A 17,262-nucleotide genomic window follows, 5' to 3' on the forward strand; every position below is an offset into this window, starting at 1 on the left:
ACTTAAAGAAATCCTCAACCTCATTAGGGAAATGCAAATCAAAACAACCCTGAGATTTCACCTTACACCCATCAGAATGGCCAAGATCAAAAACTCAAGTGACAACACATGCTGGAGAGGTTGTGGAGAAAGGGGAACCCTTCTCCACTGCTGGTGGGAATGTAAACTTGAACAACCACATATTTCTTATATATATGCAAGGGCAAGATTGGCATCCATATTTCACAGGACATCAAACACTATTTCCAGACGGCCTAATATGCTCCTTATGTGCATCTCCAAACCCATGTCAACCTGCTTGCAAAGACCAACAGAGAGAGTGGAAAGACATGAGCTGTAATAACCAGCCATGGGGGTGCAATCGCATTAGCCGTGGAATAGGTAGGACGCTCAGAGAGCCAACGTGAAGCAGGGAAGGAGCACATTTTCCTGATGGGGGCTAAAACATAGCTCACAGGACATGCCTGTAGCCATGCGAAACAGCCCGGGGGAGCTGAAATAAGACCCCCTTTCATCCTCCAAGTTATTTAGGGTCAGGAATGTTTAAATAAGAACAACGTGGAGAGCTCCTCAGGGTATTAGAGCAAGAACAGAGAACCTTTTACCTGGGGCATGGTGGAACCGTACAGGCGGCCACATTCTTGTGGAAAAGTCCTCAACCAGGGAGGTTTGGCTCAGAAAACAGGGGCTGGAGATCTGGACTCCAGTCTCCTACCTTTTAACCAGGAATATCTCTTTATAGGTTCTTGGAAAATTTGGATCTGTGTGGTCTGGCCTGGCTACAGAATTGCATCTTCATGTAAATAGACATACCAGGCTCTTGTATTTTTTTTTCTAAGCAATTCAAATAGACCCTAAAATATTTATGAGGACTTTCGGGGATCACATAAATAACACCCCACTCCCTCATCTAGCTTTAGAACTCGCTGAGAAAGGTATTGATGGAAACGAGATGGCTAAAGCTCAAAATACAAGCTCTACCGATAAAACTGCAATAAAAGAGTCTGGATCCATAACTGCCAACTGCCAATTCAATTTCTATCTGAATTAAGCCCACCTACCAGGCAACCAGGTCAGAGGGAGGGCAGCCATGGCCTTCTTAGTAGGCAGAACACTTCAAATGCTTTCTGGGCCAAGGTTGTTCCTACTGGAAGAAGGCCAAGCCCATTGCCCAGTTCCCCTTCCCATCTCACTCAGTTGCTCTCGGAGGCAAAGTAAGAGGAAGATGAGAAAGGAACAGGAAGGCTGAGGTACAAGTACTGCTCCCACACTTTTCCTGTTTAGGGTAATGTTTCTATAGAAATACCAAGTGTTATATTATCTGTAGCTAATTTTCACACTGTCCAGGACTGTTCATTTTAACCCACATCCTTGAGTTGAGGTTAGTTAACCTAGATAGAAATACAGAGCTCGGAATTGCCAGGAGCACTCAAACCTTACCTCAGGGAGGTAATGGTTGTTGAACCTCCTCAATACCAGTCTAACCATTTTATTTACATAGGTAAATTAAGGGCCTCAGCATGGAATTATATAAGTAGGACCATTACCTACATCTTATCTTCAGTGAGCCAGGCTTTCTTTTGAGAAACTCTGTTTACTTTAGTGTTGGGCTATCACCAGTCAACATTTTGGAGAAATGGTAGTGTGTACCATGTGACCAAACCTGTGTGAAGGATGTGGCTTATCTCATTTGATCCTTATAGTCATAATGAGATTAATAGCATAGTTATTCCCATTTAACAGATGAGAAAATGATGCTTGAGGAAGGAGTTGTCCAAGACCATTGAACTCTGACATGGAGCTTTGGTGCCAAGTCAAGCCTATGTAAGGTCATCAGGAAGACCTAGGTGTACCATATGGGACTGTTATTCCATGTTAGGGGCTAAGGCTGTACTCGTAGATAGTGAATTATCTTACTCAAAGTTTCTACCTCACAGTATGTTCTATGAGTGCTTTTCAAAAGGAAAGAGAGAAAGAAGAAACATCAATTAGTGCTTTACTCTAATTAGCACACAGAGTTACACATATTAGCTGCTCAATAAATGGCATAATAGATCTCATAGCCTCTATATTACTGGAGATGAATGCCACACATTTGGCTGGTTCATTTAGCACACTGTAGTTTCAGTCAACAAGATAACAATCTATTGAGAAGTTATTAACTGCATAGAAAGATAAGAAGACAGGCTAAATGCCAGAATGTGGGATTTTTTAATTACACAAAGTCTGTGAAATCAAAGACTGTATAAAGTATTTTGGTGTCCCTGTAATGGGCAATTAGTCCTCTTAAATTATAATTACACACAAGAAGGCTATGATCCTTCAGATTTTACAGGTGATGACTATATAGAACATTTCACTAAATAAGATCACTGCAGTTTTAATAGTGAAAGGAAGTTTCCCAAAATGTTTGCTGTGTGGGCTGATGTTTTTACTGTGTAGACAAATGAATTCTGTTACTGTCTATGAAGTAGACATTAGATTCACATGGACTGTCTGACAGGTTAATCCTCACTTTTGGCCTGGCCCACTGTTATCACACATGCTCAGTAGCTTTTGGAAGGCTAACAAGGCCTCCTGCGGATAATTTTACAAAAGAGACACAGACTTTGAGCCAATGATTTTTGCTGTATCACTCTTCTAGAGTGCCAAGGGAACATTTCACCAGAAAAAAAAAATGATGTTGATAATTTGGTTCAAAGTCCGAGGCTGGGCTCCTGGAAGAACTCTTGCTGGCATGGACAAATTCAAGTTGGTTAAAGACAAGAGGAAGCTTTGCTTCTTCTAGAGCTTTCTAGAGGCTCTATTTTTAAATTTTACCATGTCCATCAGCTGTTGACTGACCAGGAGCCCACCTGCCAGTGAGGGAGGCCTTGGAAAATCTGTGGGCCTCCCAAGGGGAGCCCGTGGGCTATGATTGGCTTAAAGAATATGTTATTTGGTTCAAATAGTAACAAAGAAGTCAGCTAACCTTAGAATCAGGAAATTTTTGCATGAAATAATTTTTTTTTAGCTCTGTTTAAGCATTAGAGATAGATTCATGATCCTCCAGGAGCTTACACAGGGAAGCTGCCTACTACCCACCCCTTGCCCCATCCTCTTCATCGCATCTATTTTCTACCTAAGCCTGTAGTTTTGCAACCTCTATATGTCTCTAGCTTCTGGAGTCTCCTAGAAAATAGAAACAAACATCTCAACTTTGGTAGTCTGGCCTGTTCATCATTGGTTTCCTGTAACCCTACCCTTCCTTTGAGAGGAGAGTAAACAAAATATGATGTATTAGTTAGCAGTCCTTTGCTGTGAAGATGCAGCACAAACAAGGCAACTCTTCTAAACAACAACAACCAAAAAGCATTTAGTACAGGGGCTGCTGATAGTTTCATGGGATGAGTCCATGATCATCCTGACAGGGAGCGTGGTGGTAGACAGTATATGGCTGTAACGATAGCTGAGAGCTCACATCATATCTCCAAGTTTCAGAATGAGAGGGAAAGAGTGTTATTGGGCCTGGCCTGGGATTTAGAAACCTTAAAGCCCACCGCTAGTGACACACCTCCTCCAATCAGGCCACACCTCCTACTCCTTCCCAAACAGTTCCACTAACAAGAGACCCGGCATTCAAACATGAGTTTATGGTGGACATTCTCATTTAAACTACCACATTTAGCAATGTCTATCTTTTTATCTGTAGCTTTGAGCCAGTCCCTGACATCCATGAATTCAGTGAACAAGGAATGTACAAGTAAGCCACTAAGTGACTGTAAAATGGGCTACACTTAAAGTCAAAGGTATTTAGACCCCTATTTGTATAAAAATACTGAAGTACAGACTCAGCAGAGAGAAGGAGAGTGAGAGCTGGGATGGAGGGGGAAAGGAGGATGTTGAGCCTACTATATGCCTTCTACTTAGCATTTTCTTACTTATTTTTATTACTTTTAATTGTTTATAGGTGTGCATGCTGGATAGTTTTGTATCAGCTTGACACAAGCTAAAGTCATCTGAGAAGAGAGAACTTCAATTAAAAAGAATTCTTCTATAAGATTTGGCGGCAAGCAAGCCTGTAGGATATTTTTTAATTAGTGATTGATAGAGGATGGCCAACCCCATTCTGGGTGGTACCACACCAGAGCTGGTGGTACTTGGTGCTAAAAACAAAAAAAAACAAACAAACAAACAAACAAAAAAAAAAAAAACAAAAAAGCAGGCTGAGCAAGTCATGGTGAGCAAGCCAGTAAGCAGCACCCCTCCATGGCCTCGGCATCAGCTCCTGCCTCCAGGTTCCTGCACTGGGTGAATTCCTGCCCTCACTGCTTTTGATGATGAACTCTTATATGCCACTTTGGGGGAAATCAACCCTTTCCTCCCCAAGTTGTTTTGGTCATGGTGTTTCATCACAGCAATAGAAATGCTAACTAAGACAGTGTATATTTGCAAGTGAGTTGCAGGTGCCCATGGAGTTCAGAGGTATCCCCTGGAGCTAGATTTACAGATGCTTGTGAGCAGACTGATGTAGAGTCTTGGAACTGAGCTTGGGTCCTTTTGAAGAGCATCAAATGCTCTCAACCACCGAACCATCTTTCCAGCCCCAGAACCATTCTTAAAACAGATGGATAGTAAGCTCTTAGCCTTTGAATACTCAACACCAAACCATCATTAAGGTTTTCTGAGAATAAGGTTTGTTCTCTACTGAGAAGGTAGAGAACAAACCATTCTATGAAGGGCAAAACAATCAGTCTATAGAAAGTAGATTAATCTAATCCTGATGTCTTGACCTCTTGACCATAATGTTTATTCCCACTCAAATCTGCTTTGGTGGCAAAATGGTATCTCTATTTTAGGGATAATTAAGAAAAAGATCTTGCTGGTGTGGTCACTGACTAATATACTGTCCTCAAACCTCACTTAGAAAGCTGGACCAGTTAAAGTGGGTTAGAGATGTGAGAATCTGAAAAACACATAGGGAAAACTAGGGGAAGACCCTGCTATCACTAGTGTTCAGGTAGCTGAGATGTTGCTATTGGACCAACTGCCGTTGACCCAACATTTTGAGAGCAATCCATTTCCATTCCCCTGAATAATGAGCTTCATATCCTTTTGTCTACATACTATTCCACAAACGGTCTTAAAAACTTATTTTATATTGTCTTATCACCATAATCCCTCTTTGGTAGTAAAGCTATGTCCTAAGAAGAAATGAATCAAATCTTTTGAACCAAATTCTGGTTTGGTTCAAATCTTTTGAACCAAATGAGTTCATGCATCATCATGAAGGCCTGGGATAGAGCCTCAACTCAGTCATGAACCACTGGGTGACTCAGCCTTTTCCAGCGACAGAGAACTAATAAAGCAAGTGACATGGTGATTGTGTTTGAGAATAGCAGCACGATGCAAAGCTGCCGAGGGAGGAGGAGTGCTGGGGAGACGCTGCCCGTTCAGCAAAGCTCTGCCTTTTCCACTGTGACACATAGGTAGACCCAATCTCCAGCCTCTTTTCTGAGTGTGGCACATCACTGAATCCAACTAGGAGAATGTATGTGGCAGACAGTAAGGAGGCTGTCTCCTCCTTCAGCCTCCTCAGGCCCCAACTTCCTTTTTTATTAGACACATACTGAGACCATGAAGACCTGGAAACCACCTGTTGGTGGCAGGGGCTCCATGAAGCTGGGCCCGTGAATGACTGTATGGAACACGTGCATGAAGATATATCCACAGAACTGCTTCTGTCCATTTAAAGATACCAGAATTTCTAGGTTCATCTCTTAGTAAAGCTGATATCATCCTCTCTACTGCACTTTCTGTGTCTTTGGTTAGAGCAGGGTTTAGTGTTTATGTGCAGATGGTCCTGTTGTATACTCAACTTTTTCCCTTCCTACTCTCTTATTAAAGGAAGGTTAGAAACATAGAAAGAAAATAAACATTAAGGAGCACCTCACCAGCTAAGGATGGGTAGTCTTAACACTGCACTATGTTGCCATTCACACTTTACTTTTTCTATAGCAAAAAAAAAGTCTGTACTTCAGTATTTTTATACAAACAACCATCACTCCAAACCTCCCTGACTTCAAATGGAGCCCAATTTAGTAGTTTTCACTTAGTGGCTTATTTGTGGATTCATTGCTCACTAAGTGCTTGCATGTAAGGCACTGGCTCAGAGTTAGGGATAAAGATGGATATGACATGATTCCTGTTCTCAAGGGATTCATATCGTCAAGGAAGAGATGGGTACCTAAGCAGATAATGAAAAAAAATGTTTAATGGACTGATGAGAAAGAAGCTAAAGAAATAAGAGCATATTTGAAGTAAACATCTGCTTGTATTTACTAGATATCCTAGAAATTTTCCTAATTGTCCCACCGACATAAAGTCATTTGATATTTGTATCAGTCGCATGGGGTGTATACAGCAGACTAAACCACAAAGAGGTTAAACAGTTTGTCCCCCTTCTCTAAGTACATGTAGAGAGATTGTACGTGTGCACACACGTGTGTGTGTATGTGTTTGTGTGTATGTATGTATGTGTGGTATTTGTTTATATTTGTATGTGTGAATGTGATATGTGTATGTGTTTCTGTGTGTGTGCACATGTGTCTCTGTGTGTATGTGTAGTGTGTGGTGTGTGTATGCATGTGTCTCTGTATGTGTAGTGTGTGCATGTGTGTGTGTATGTATGTGTATATGTTTCAGAGTTGGAAACAGTAAAAAGTTGGAAGGGAAGGGTGGGAGTGAGACAGTGCAGAGGGACACATGGGAAACTACACATGATCTCTGGATCCTCCTCTGTTCTCCTGGTCCTTGGGTGCTGGAATGTGGATGGAGCATGTGTTTAGATGCTTTGAGGAATGCAGAAGAGAGAACCAGACTTTAAGGCAGGCCTGCTCAGCTTACAGGTTCTGGAGAAAGCCTGATGTAAGTGAGTGAGGTAATAGAAGAGAATCTGCTTCTTTTGCAATGGTGACAGCTCAAGGTGCTGTCACAGCTAGAGGGGACACAGCATTTACTGGCTTTGCAAAATTAAGCAAGGAATATGGTGCCCATGGCATTTTCACTGAAGAATTTGTGGAGGTGTTGGTGCTTGGAATGGGGTGAGGTTTCAGCTCAGAGACATGAACAAGACTCTCAAATCTTCACTCAAGGCAGCCTATTGACCTAGACCTAGTCTTCATTTAGACAGCAGCACATGTCATATAAACCAAACTTCTGCAACTTTTGCACCACAGGCTCATGTGTTGGCCAAAGCAATTGTGCATTATGGTGGAAAGGCTCTAGGAAGCATGAGCCTCACAGCAACATGATTTTTTTCATTGCCAAACTCTACCTCATTTCTTTCTATCATGACTTTCTAGCTCAGTTCCAAGTCCTCCCTGTCAGGACAATTCTCCAACTTGTTCAATTTTTTTTCACCATTTCTGAGGTAACTATGGCAGGATTTGTTTTATTTCCACTCCAGGAGTCATTTTTATCATCATGAGATACTTATTCTCATCTTCTACCTCTGCCATGTGCATGGGTCAATAGCTACATGAGATATGTTAAGTTTGCTTTCTGAGATGACAACCCACCACCTTCCATATGTAATTTCAATTTAGGCTCTTGACTTCGGATGGCTTAGATTGTCCGTGTGAGCCCCAGTGTAACCACAATGGCCCTTAAGAATGGAGGGAGGAGGCACAAGAGGAATGTGATGATGGAAGAGAAGACCAAAAGTGCAACTCGAAAAGGATTCAACCTGCCATTACTGGCTTTGAAGATGGAGGAAGGCGCCATAAGACAGGGGTTGCAGACCATCTTTAGAGGTAGAGATAAGACAAAGAAATAGATTCCTGCTTATACCCTTTAGAAATGGGATGCAACTCCGCCAACATGTTAGCTTTAGCTGAATAGAATTGTGTCAGCTTTTGTTCTCCAGAATTGTGAGACAATAAATTGACGGTCTTTTTTAGACCGTTTGGTCCACATGACAGCGTCAATAGAAAATGAGTACAACAACATAGACAACTTTCTGTCCTCTAGGGCAAGCATTTCAGAGCACTATAGCTCATGAAAGTCTGCACTCTTCTCATTTTTGTACATAGCCCCAGTGACTCCTGCTTTCACTTCAGCTTCTAAAGACTGTGGGGTACCTGTTGTTGGGAATGCCATGTTCCTATAGACAGACAAAAAGAGGTCCACTGACCTGTGCTGTCATGCCATTCAGTACAGCAGCAGCCTAGAGATAATACATGGCCTTTCTGCATTTGTCAGAGCACAATCCAAGGCAACCCACTTCTCTTGACCATCTCATTCTTCTTTCTTTTGGAATGTCTGTTTTTATGCTTTGCCATTTATCACCAATCTTGCCTTGAAATCAAGCCTTGCATCTGCCATGTTTGAAAAAAAAAAAAAAAAAAAAGGCCAGAACATCCAACAGTCCGTAAATATCTACTGAATGTTCTGGTGTAAACAAACTCTGAGAAACCACAATCAGTTAGGAAAGCTCAGTAGGAATCTAGAAAGTCAGCTTGGGCTCCTACTTAAGCAGCAATGGCCCCTATCCCCTGTTGCATCCAAACTGAAGAGGACTAGAGACTTCAGGCTCATTTCAAGATTTGTTAAACAAACTCCCCTGGTAGAACATCATGTGTTCTGCTCTGCTCCTCCTGGTATAAAGGTCCTGCACTGGGATGCTTGCGATGTTAGGGGATGAAGAAGTTTAAAGTGGTCCATAGGCAGTGTCCAATATCACTGAATCAAATCATGGAGTGTAAAGTGATTCTCTTTAGAATTCTCTTACAGATCCCTTGTTTCCTAAGCCCTCCATTCCAGTAAGTCTATGATATTTTCTAATCTAGGCTAGTATGTTTTATAATAGGGAAGGAAAGTCTCAATTGGGCAACAGGAAGTTTTTGACAGCTTTATGGATGTATAATTAACATGACACAGATTGAGTGTTATTAAAAGTGGATAAATTAAAGTTTTGACACGTCCCTATATCCACAAAAATCACCACCATAAGGCCGTAGTCACCACCCAAATTTCCTTGTGATCTCTTCCCGCACCTGTTTTCACCTCATCCCCAGGCAACTGCTTTGTGCCATTATAGATTAAATATCTTTGGCAGGTTTATGAAAATGAGAGAATATAATATCTTTCCTGTCAGGGGCAGGGACATGGCTACAGTAACCTAAGCTGTTTGTTTTGACTATATCCACACTGGTTTAGAAGTCTACTGTATAACTGTAGCATAATTTCTGTATCCATTAACTTGTAGATATACATTTGGGATTTCCCCCAGCCTTTGATAGTCACAAATAAAGAATGTCGGAATACTTCCATTTAAGTCTTCGTAAGAACATAGGCTTTTATTTTCCTTGGGTGAATGTCCAGGAGCGGTGTGCATTCAACTAAGAAAACCATAAGCAGGAGTTTCAAAATGATTTTCAAAGTTGGGGTGCCACTTTTTGATTTCTGGAGAGTGTATGAATGCTTGTTCCTATGGTCAGTTTCTTCAAAGTAAGCCACTTTGGTGCCTCATGGCATTTCAGTTCAGTTTTTAATCACCCTTCTTAGTGACCAGTACGAAAAATGGCAGTAAATTTTAGTATACGTTCTCACATATTTATCATTTTATTAAGGTGTATTTTCAAATACTCTTTAAAGTTTTTGGAAACACTTGCTGTATTATATTTTAAAGAGACCTTTGTATACATATGTATATCTACATATGCATATTTTAATGAGTAATTTAAAGGATTTTTTTTCTCATTCTGAGTTATCTTTTTCTTCTCTTAATAATTTTCTAGAGCATAAGCTTTTAATTTTGACAATATCCAATTTATGAGTTGGGTATATGTTTTGTGTTTATGTGTGTGTGTCCAAGCTACGAAATTATTCCTTAACACAAGTCTTAAAATGTTTCTCTTTTCTTTTCTTTTAGAAGTTTTATATGGTTTAGATTTTAAACTTCAGATGAGGATCTATTTTGAGTTAGTTTTTGCTTATGCTGTGGGATTAAAGCACTGATTGTTTTGCATTTATATACAATTGACTCAACACAAATTATTGACAAATTTGGTTTCTCCACTGAATTACCTTTATTCTTTTGTTAAGAATCCAGTGCCCCCACGAACATGGGTCTAGTTTGCATTCTATACTCTTCCAGCAATCTGTGTCTGTCATGCTTGCTTCTCACTCTCCAATTATCACAGCCCAGCATTTTGGCATCAGAACATGCTCATCTCCAATGTTGTATTATAGCAGTGTTTCTAGACGTCATTTTACTTTCCTGTAAGTTATAAAATCAGGTTGTCAGTCAGGGACAAGGCATGCTGGGGTTTGTTTAGATCGCTTTTGAATCTATAAATCAGTTTGGAGGACTGATTTCCTAACAACATTATGCCTATCAAACCAGATAAATCCTCTCCACTTGTTCAGATGGTTTGGTTACTCACGCCTCCCAATGGAGCCTGTAGTTTTCAGTGTGATTATCATTTACAAATTTGTCCACATTTATCCCTACATAGTTAAGATTTTTTATGTTATTATAGATGGAAGTTTTTAGACTTTATGATTATGACTAATGGGTATATAAGTGCAACTTATTTAGGATATTGATCTTAAATCTTGTTTGTTTGTGTGTGTGTTTGTGTGTGTTAGTTACTTGTCTATTGTCGTATTATAGACCACGGCCAAATATAATCGGAGAAGAAAGGGCTTATTTTATCTTACACTTTTGAGTCACGTCTATCACTGATGGAAGTTGGGTCAGGAACCTGGAGGCAGAAACTGGACCCGAGGCCATAGAGGAATGTTGCCTACCAGCTTGTTCCTCCTCATGGCTTGCTAAGCTTGCTTTCTCACAGAACCCAGAACAGCCTGTCCAGAAATGGCATTGTCCTTTATGGTTTGGGTCCTCCCATATCAATAATTAATCAGGAAGACACCTGACAGACTCATTTACTCCGGTTGAGAGTCCTACTTCCCGAATAATCCATCTTGTGTTGGGTTGACACAAAACTAACCAGAGCATCTTCATACTCTGTTAACTGTAGGTGAGTTTTGAAGATTCTGTCACATTTTCTTTAATGTGTGTGTGTGTGGAGAGAGAGAGAGAGAAAGAGAGAGAGAGAGAGAGAATACATGTATAGGCATGTGTGTTATCATCTGATTTTGGGGAAACAGGGTTTCTCATGAAACCTGAGGCTCACTAATTTTACAAGGAGTGACTTCCAATGATCCTCTTGTCTCCACCTCTCCCAGCACCAAAGTTAGAGATATCCATCACTGCTCCCAGCTTTTATGTGGGTGCTGGGACTGAACTCAGGTTCTTGTACCCATTCAGTAAGCACTTCACCCACTGAGCAGTGCTCCCAGATCTCAGCATCACGCTGCCTGCCAAAAAGACAGTTCTATTTCTTTCTACCCTAGATGCCCTGCTTCTTGTTACTATCATCACTAGGGCTCTCCCTTGCATAAAGGTGGAAAGAGCAAACATCCTTTTCCTGTCCTTGATATCAGTGAGAAATAGATATGTTTGTAGCTGAGCTGGATGCCATTTTTAAATTTGGGTTATACCTAATTGCATTAAAGAAGTTTTCTTTTTTTTCGTAGCTTGAAAGTACACTAGATATATAAACATTTAGGATTTTTAATACGCTTCTGATAAATTTAGCCCTTCAAATTTCAAATGAGTTATCTATTTTATCCTTGGTAACTTGTTTTAATCTGACAGCTATTATCTATCTTAGTATAGCTGACAGCCTACTTTTGACTAAGGTTAAAAGACATTTTGTTGTTGTTTGTTTGTTTGTTTTTACTTTTAATTTATTTGCTTCCTTGGGGAAATGGAAGTTATGGTTAAACCATTTACATTTATTGTAATGATTGATACAGTTATGTTTTAATTCATTATTTTGCTCATTTTGCATTCATCTTTTCTTTTTCCTACTTGTTTTCTCTGTCTTCTCTCAATAATTTTTCTTAGCATTCTACTTATTTCTTTTGTGAATTATTAGTAATATATTCTTAGTGTTGTTGTTTTAATTTTTGATTGTGATTTATAACACACACTATTTACTTTTCATGCTCTACCTTTGAGTGCTATTATTCTATTCTGCAGGTAGTGCAATAACTTTGCAACAGTATACTTGCGTATTTTCCCCTTCTACTATTTATGGTTGCCTTCATTTTTACATACATAGAGCTGCTAATATTTTATTAATGTTTATATTTAAAGAATGAATTATTTTTTAGAGAAAGTTATATAATAAGAACAACGTTCTTTCTTTTTTTTCCCCCCATGTAACCACCATTCTAACAGTTTTCCTTCTTTGAGGGTAGGTACATTTCCATTTTAAATTATTGTTTTCCTTGAAAGGTCCTCAGTAACCTTTCTTATAGAATAGTCTGTCGGTGCTGAATCCACTTGGGTGTTCTATGTCTGAAAGCATCTATATTTCTTTTGATATCTGGAAGTTATTTTTCTGTTGTTTTGGTTTCTAGGCTTTAGCCCTGTGGTGTTTTAAAGATGCTGCTCTACCGCCCTCTTTCTTGTGTGTTTCCTAAGAGAGTCCTTGCCAACCTTTTCTTGTCCTTCCTCATGGAAAGTGTCTTTTTTTTTTTCTCCCTGAAAAAATTTTAAGATTTTCTATCGTCAATTTGATTAGACTATGCTCTGGTCTAGCTTCAACTTAGTTTCTTAGAGTTGGGAGTGTGATTTAAATTTTTTGAAAATTTATTCCTTGTGAATTTCATGGACCCCAAGTCCCATTTATCTTCCTATCTCTTCATATATGACCTCTACCCTTGTAACTTCCCCCGAAAAGATAACAAGAACAACCACAAAAAATCAAAAAAAAAAAAAACAAAAAAAAAAAAAAAAAAAAAACAAAAACATCTTACCATGAAAGCTGTGGTGTGTCATGGTATATCACTCATCTTTTGTTCACACATCTTTCATTGCAGTGAGTCATCTCTGGCTTCTGCTGCACTATAAACTGGATTCTCATCAGGACTCCTTTAGGATATCCTGTTGCAGCCCTTTGTCATGGAGATCCTGCAGGATCTTTGGTTCAGCAGGACCAGCCTCTTTATGTGCTCCAGGAGTCCATAGCTAGGGTAGATGTTGGGGTGGGCCAAGTCAAATTCCTGGATCTAGGCCTGGGTTGTAGTCACCCCACCAGCTTTCCTGTGCCCATGTCTCCAGTGTCAGCTCTGCCACCTTTCCCAGGGGAGGGGCAGGACCAGCTCTCTTATCTGCAGCAGCTGGCAAGAGGTGAGGCTGACTCTTCCATGCTGACATCACCACGTGGTCAGAAGGATGCAGGGCCAGTTCTCCCCAACTCATGCCCTTGGGGATCAGTCTTCTGCACTCAGCACCAGGTCCAGCTCAACTGAGCTGCCCAGTAAGGTGCACGCCCACCTCCCTAACACTGTAGCAGCCAGTGAGGGGTAAAGCCAGCTCTCCCACCTTGGAATTATGATTTTATAAAGTAAAATTTGTGATGTTTTTAACTGCTTTCGATTATTATTATTTTTTTAGTTAGCATGTACAGTGAAGAATTTTGTGACATTTTCACAAACATATGTTGTTTTTTTCTTATTTTTTTCTTTAATATTTTTATGTCATTTCTCCTTTCTCTACTCCTCCAAAGACTTCAAATACATGCATAGGGCTTTGTGACGTTGGCCCATAATTTTATGCCCTTTTATTTCCAAAGTTCTTTACACTATTTAATTTATGTTTCTCCTATTTCTGTATTTAGGTTCATAAAGTGTTTCATATGCAACATCTAACCTTTCATTCATCCATTAGCACGTTCTCCTCCATCACTGTGTTCTTCTAACCTACTGGCATGATTTCAGTCATTTACATATCTTCTTTGTCTCCATTTAAATATTAGAAAAAATAAGAAACATAGCACTTATAACTCTTAGTGTCCTATTTGCTAGTTGTATCATATAGGTCAGTTCTGAATTAATAAATCATTGATTTTTTTTCTCTGAATATAGGTAAGTATTTCATGTTACTTTTTTATATTTAGTATTTTTTTATGAAAGAAGTTGTAAATTTTTCTTTGGTGGGTTGTTATTTTTGTATTATTGTAAATATTTCTTAACTTTGTTCAGGGTCAAAATTAAGTTACCTGGAAACAACCTGAAAACAACCTGGAAACAAGCTTGGGGTTTGCTTTCATGTGTTCTTACGTTTTACAGGGCAGCAAACCATGCTGGGACAGTTGCTTACAGCTCCCAAGGCAAGCTTCATTGAAGAGAAATTGGCTAAATAACTCAAGCATCTTGAGAGTTTTAGATATTTAGTAGAATCATGCACTGTATGTGGCCTGTATACACCTTGAATACCAGTCCTCTACCTCTTTGGTATGATTTTTCTCTCCATCCTCAGGGACACACACACACACTCGCACACACACACACACACACACACACACACACACACACACAATCTTCCTGAATACTTGAAGGGAAACTTCTTTATGTCTTTGGAGTACTTATCTTGTGCCGTATTCACCTCTGGTTGTCTATTCTCTGATTTATAGCTGTCTTGCTCTCTCTGAACTCAATAGCATTTCCTCAGGCCTGTGGAAGTCCGATGGTCTCACCTAAACTGTCCTCTGTCCCTGGATGAGGATATTGACAGAAGGCTGGAGCAATTGCAGCTCATCTGCACGTTTCTCTTTGGCAGAAATTGCATCCCTACGCTATGGCATGCTCACTCTCCGGGCCTTAGTTTTTTGGAGTACAATGGAACACCTAGTCCCTGTTACTGCATGTGGACTAGTCAGACATGGACAGCTAGTATTTTAATTTAATTAATTGGTTTTATTATACGTACTTTTATAGTTACCTTCTATTTGTGGTAATTAGTATTGATTCTCCATTTTGAATAAGCCACATAATTTTTCTTTTTAGGCAAATCAATGGAAGCTTTATGAATTAAATTGATTAAATGAATTAGTCAATTTTAAGAAAAATGTGTAGGAAACAGTAATAAAAGTTACAAAGATGTGAGAAATAATAAAAAAGCAGTAGGAAAAATCAGAAGTTTGGGGAAACCCTGTCTAAGCCTCAGGTCACAGTGGCCACGGCAATCCATTCACAAAGACATGACTGAAGACTTCTGGCCTGAGATGACTGTCAAGCACAAATCCATTCATCTTTTGAGTACTGTTAAGGATCACAAAATTTCTTGGTTTCTCAAGATGCTCAGATTTTATGAAGCCTACCAGGATAAAAGAAGAGGGTAAAGATGGAAGTTAATGCTAGAGTGCTTGCCTAGCCTGTGTGCAAGGCCCTGTGCTTATTTCAGTGGAGACTGAGGAAGAGAAAAAGCAAGACTTTTTGTATGAATAGCTTTTAAAACAATGTATATGTACTGTGTGTGTGTGTGTGTGTGTGTGTGTGTGTGTGTGTGTGTGTGGTGTTTACTTCTCAGAATGTGGAAGGGTTTGTTTGTTTTGCCAGTAGGGTGGTGTGAGGCTTGAGAGAGCCTGTAAAATGACAATCGAAGCAGTGTTGCTTTATTTGACTTTATTCTGTAAGTCTCGGTAAAGGCGGAAAAGGGTGGAGATCACCACCCACCGCTTCCTCTGCAGCTCTGTCTATGTTAAATTAATGCAATATTTCAAGTCGTCGACAGTCCGGTGACTCCCTTCTCCTCAGCGCATAGAAGCAAATCTGAGTTATATTGATGAGGTTGATAATAATTCTATGTAAAGTTTAATTTTGAGCTTCATGCATAGGTTATGTGACACGAGTTAAAAATGTCTACTTCCTAGTCTCTCCTTTCATACATCATTATAAAATAAGCTAAGCTATAGACTGTCTTGGTCTTCACTGCTTTGAAGGAGTGAATTAAAGGCCTGGAGGCATGTCAAGTGTTCCGTATTTCTTTGAAGAAAAGAAGGAAAGAAAGAAGAAAGAATAACGGAAAAATTCAGTCCAAAGGGCAGTTGAGCCTTCCAAATAGCATATGAGCTAAAGAACTCAGAATTTATCTAGACTTGATTAATTCACGCCTGTCACAGACTGCTTGATATGTGATTATTGAAGCATCAGAGAAGATACACATGGTCCTTGCACTGTCCTAATGAGAATGACGATGATGTGCTCACTTAGAATCATAACTACTGCAGTAACGAAGGCACACAGGTAGTGAAACCAAACCACTCCTGGCTTGTAAATCGGGACTTCTCTGGGAAGTGACTGCTGAACCAGCTGAGACCTACAGGCTGAAGAGACATTAGCTAGGAGATCAATAGGGAGACCCGGAAAAAAGGCTAACCTCTTTCACAAGGTCCTTTGGATTTACTTATTTATTTTTATTCTTGCCTCATTAATTACAACCTTACAACAGTTTTCTCTCCTTCCTCTCATTCAGTTTTCCCCCCAACACCCCTTCTCCCCTAGAGCCACTCTTCCTCCATTTACCTTCAGAAAAGAACAGGCCTCCCAGGGATAGCAGCCAAACATGTCATAACAAGTTACATTAAGACTAGGCACAAATCCTTATATCAAGGTTGAAAATGGCAACCTGGTAGGATGAAAAGGTTCCCCCAAACAGGCAGAAGAGTCAGTCTGCACCTAGGCCCTTGCTGCATATGTAACAGTTTGGTCTTCATATGGGTTCCCTAGCAATTGGAGCAGGGTCTGTCTCTGACATGGACTTGATTGTCTGCTTTTGGATCACTTTTTCCTAGCTGGGCTGCCTTGTCTGGCCTCAGTGGAAGAGGATGTGCTTAGTCCTGATGTGACTTGATGTGCTGGGGTGGTTTCATATGGGAAATACTCTTTTTTTTTTTTCCTGAGAAGGGGAAGAGAAAAAGGGGGGAGAGGATGGGAGGGTAGGATCCGAAAGAGAAAAGGGGGAGAGCTGCAATCTGCAGGCAAAGTGAATAAATAAATAAATTTAATTAAAAAAAAAGAGTCAGAGACAGATTTTTTCCCACTGTTAGGAGTCTCACAAAGGACGCCAAGCCATACAACCATAACATATATATGCAGAGTACCTAGGTCAGACCCATGCAGGCGCTCTGATCGTCGGTTCAATCTGTAAGCCTCTAGGAGCTCTGGTTAGTTGATTCTGGGGGCCGTGTTCTTGTGGAGCCCTTGACTCTCTGACTCCTATAATCCTTCTGCCTTTTCCACAGGATTCCCCAAGCTCCTCCCAATGTCTAACTGTGAGTCTCTGCATCTATTCCTATCAGTTGCTCGATGACGATGATGATGATGATGATGATGATGATGATGATGATGATGATGATGATG

Source organism: Psammomys obesus, unplaced genomic scaffold (assembly GCF_907164565.1).
Source record: "Psammomys obesus unplaced genomic scaffold, mPsaObe1.curated_primary_1811, whole genome shotgun sequence".
NCBI lineage: Eukaryota > Metazoa > Chordata > Mammalia > Rodentia > Muridae > Psammomys > Psammomys obesus.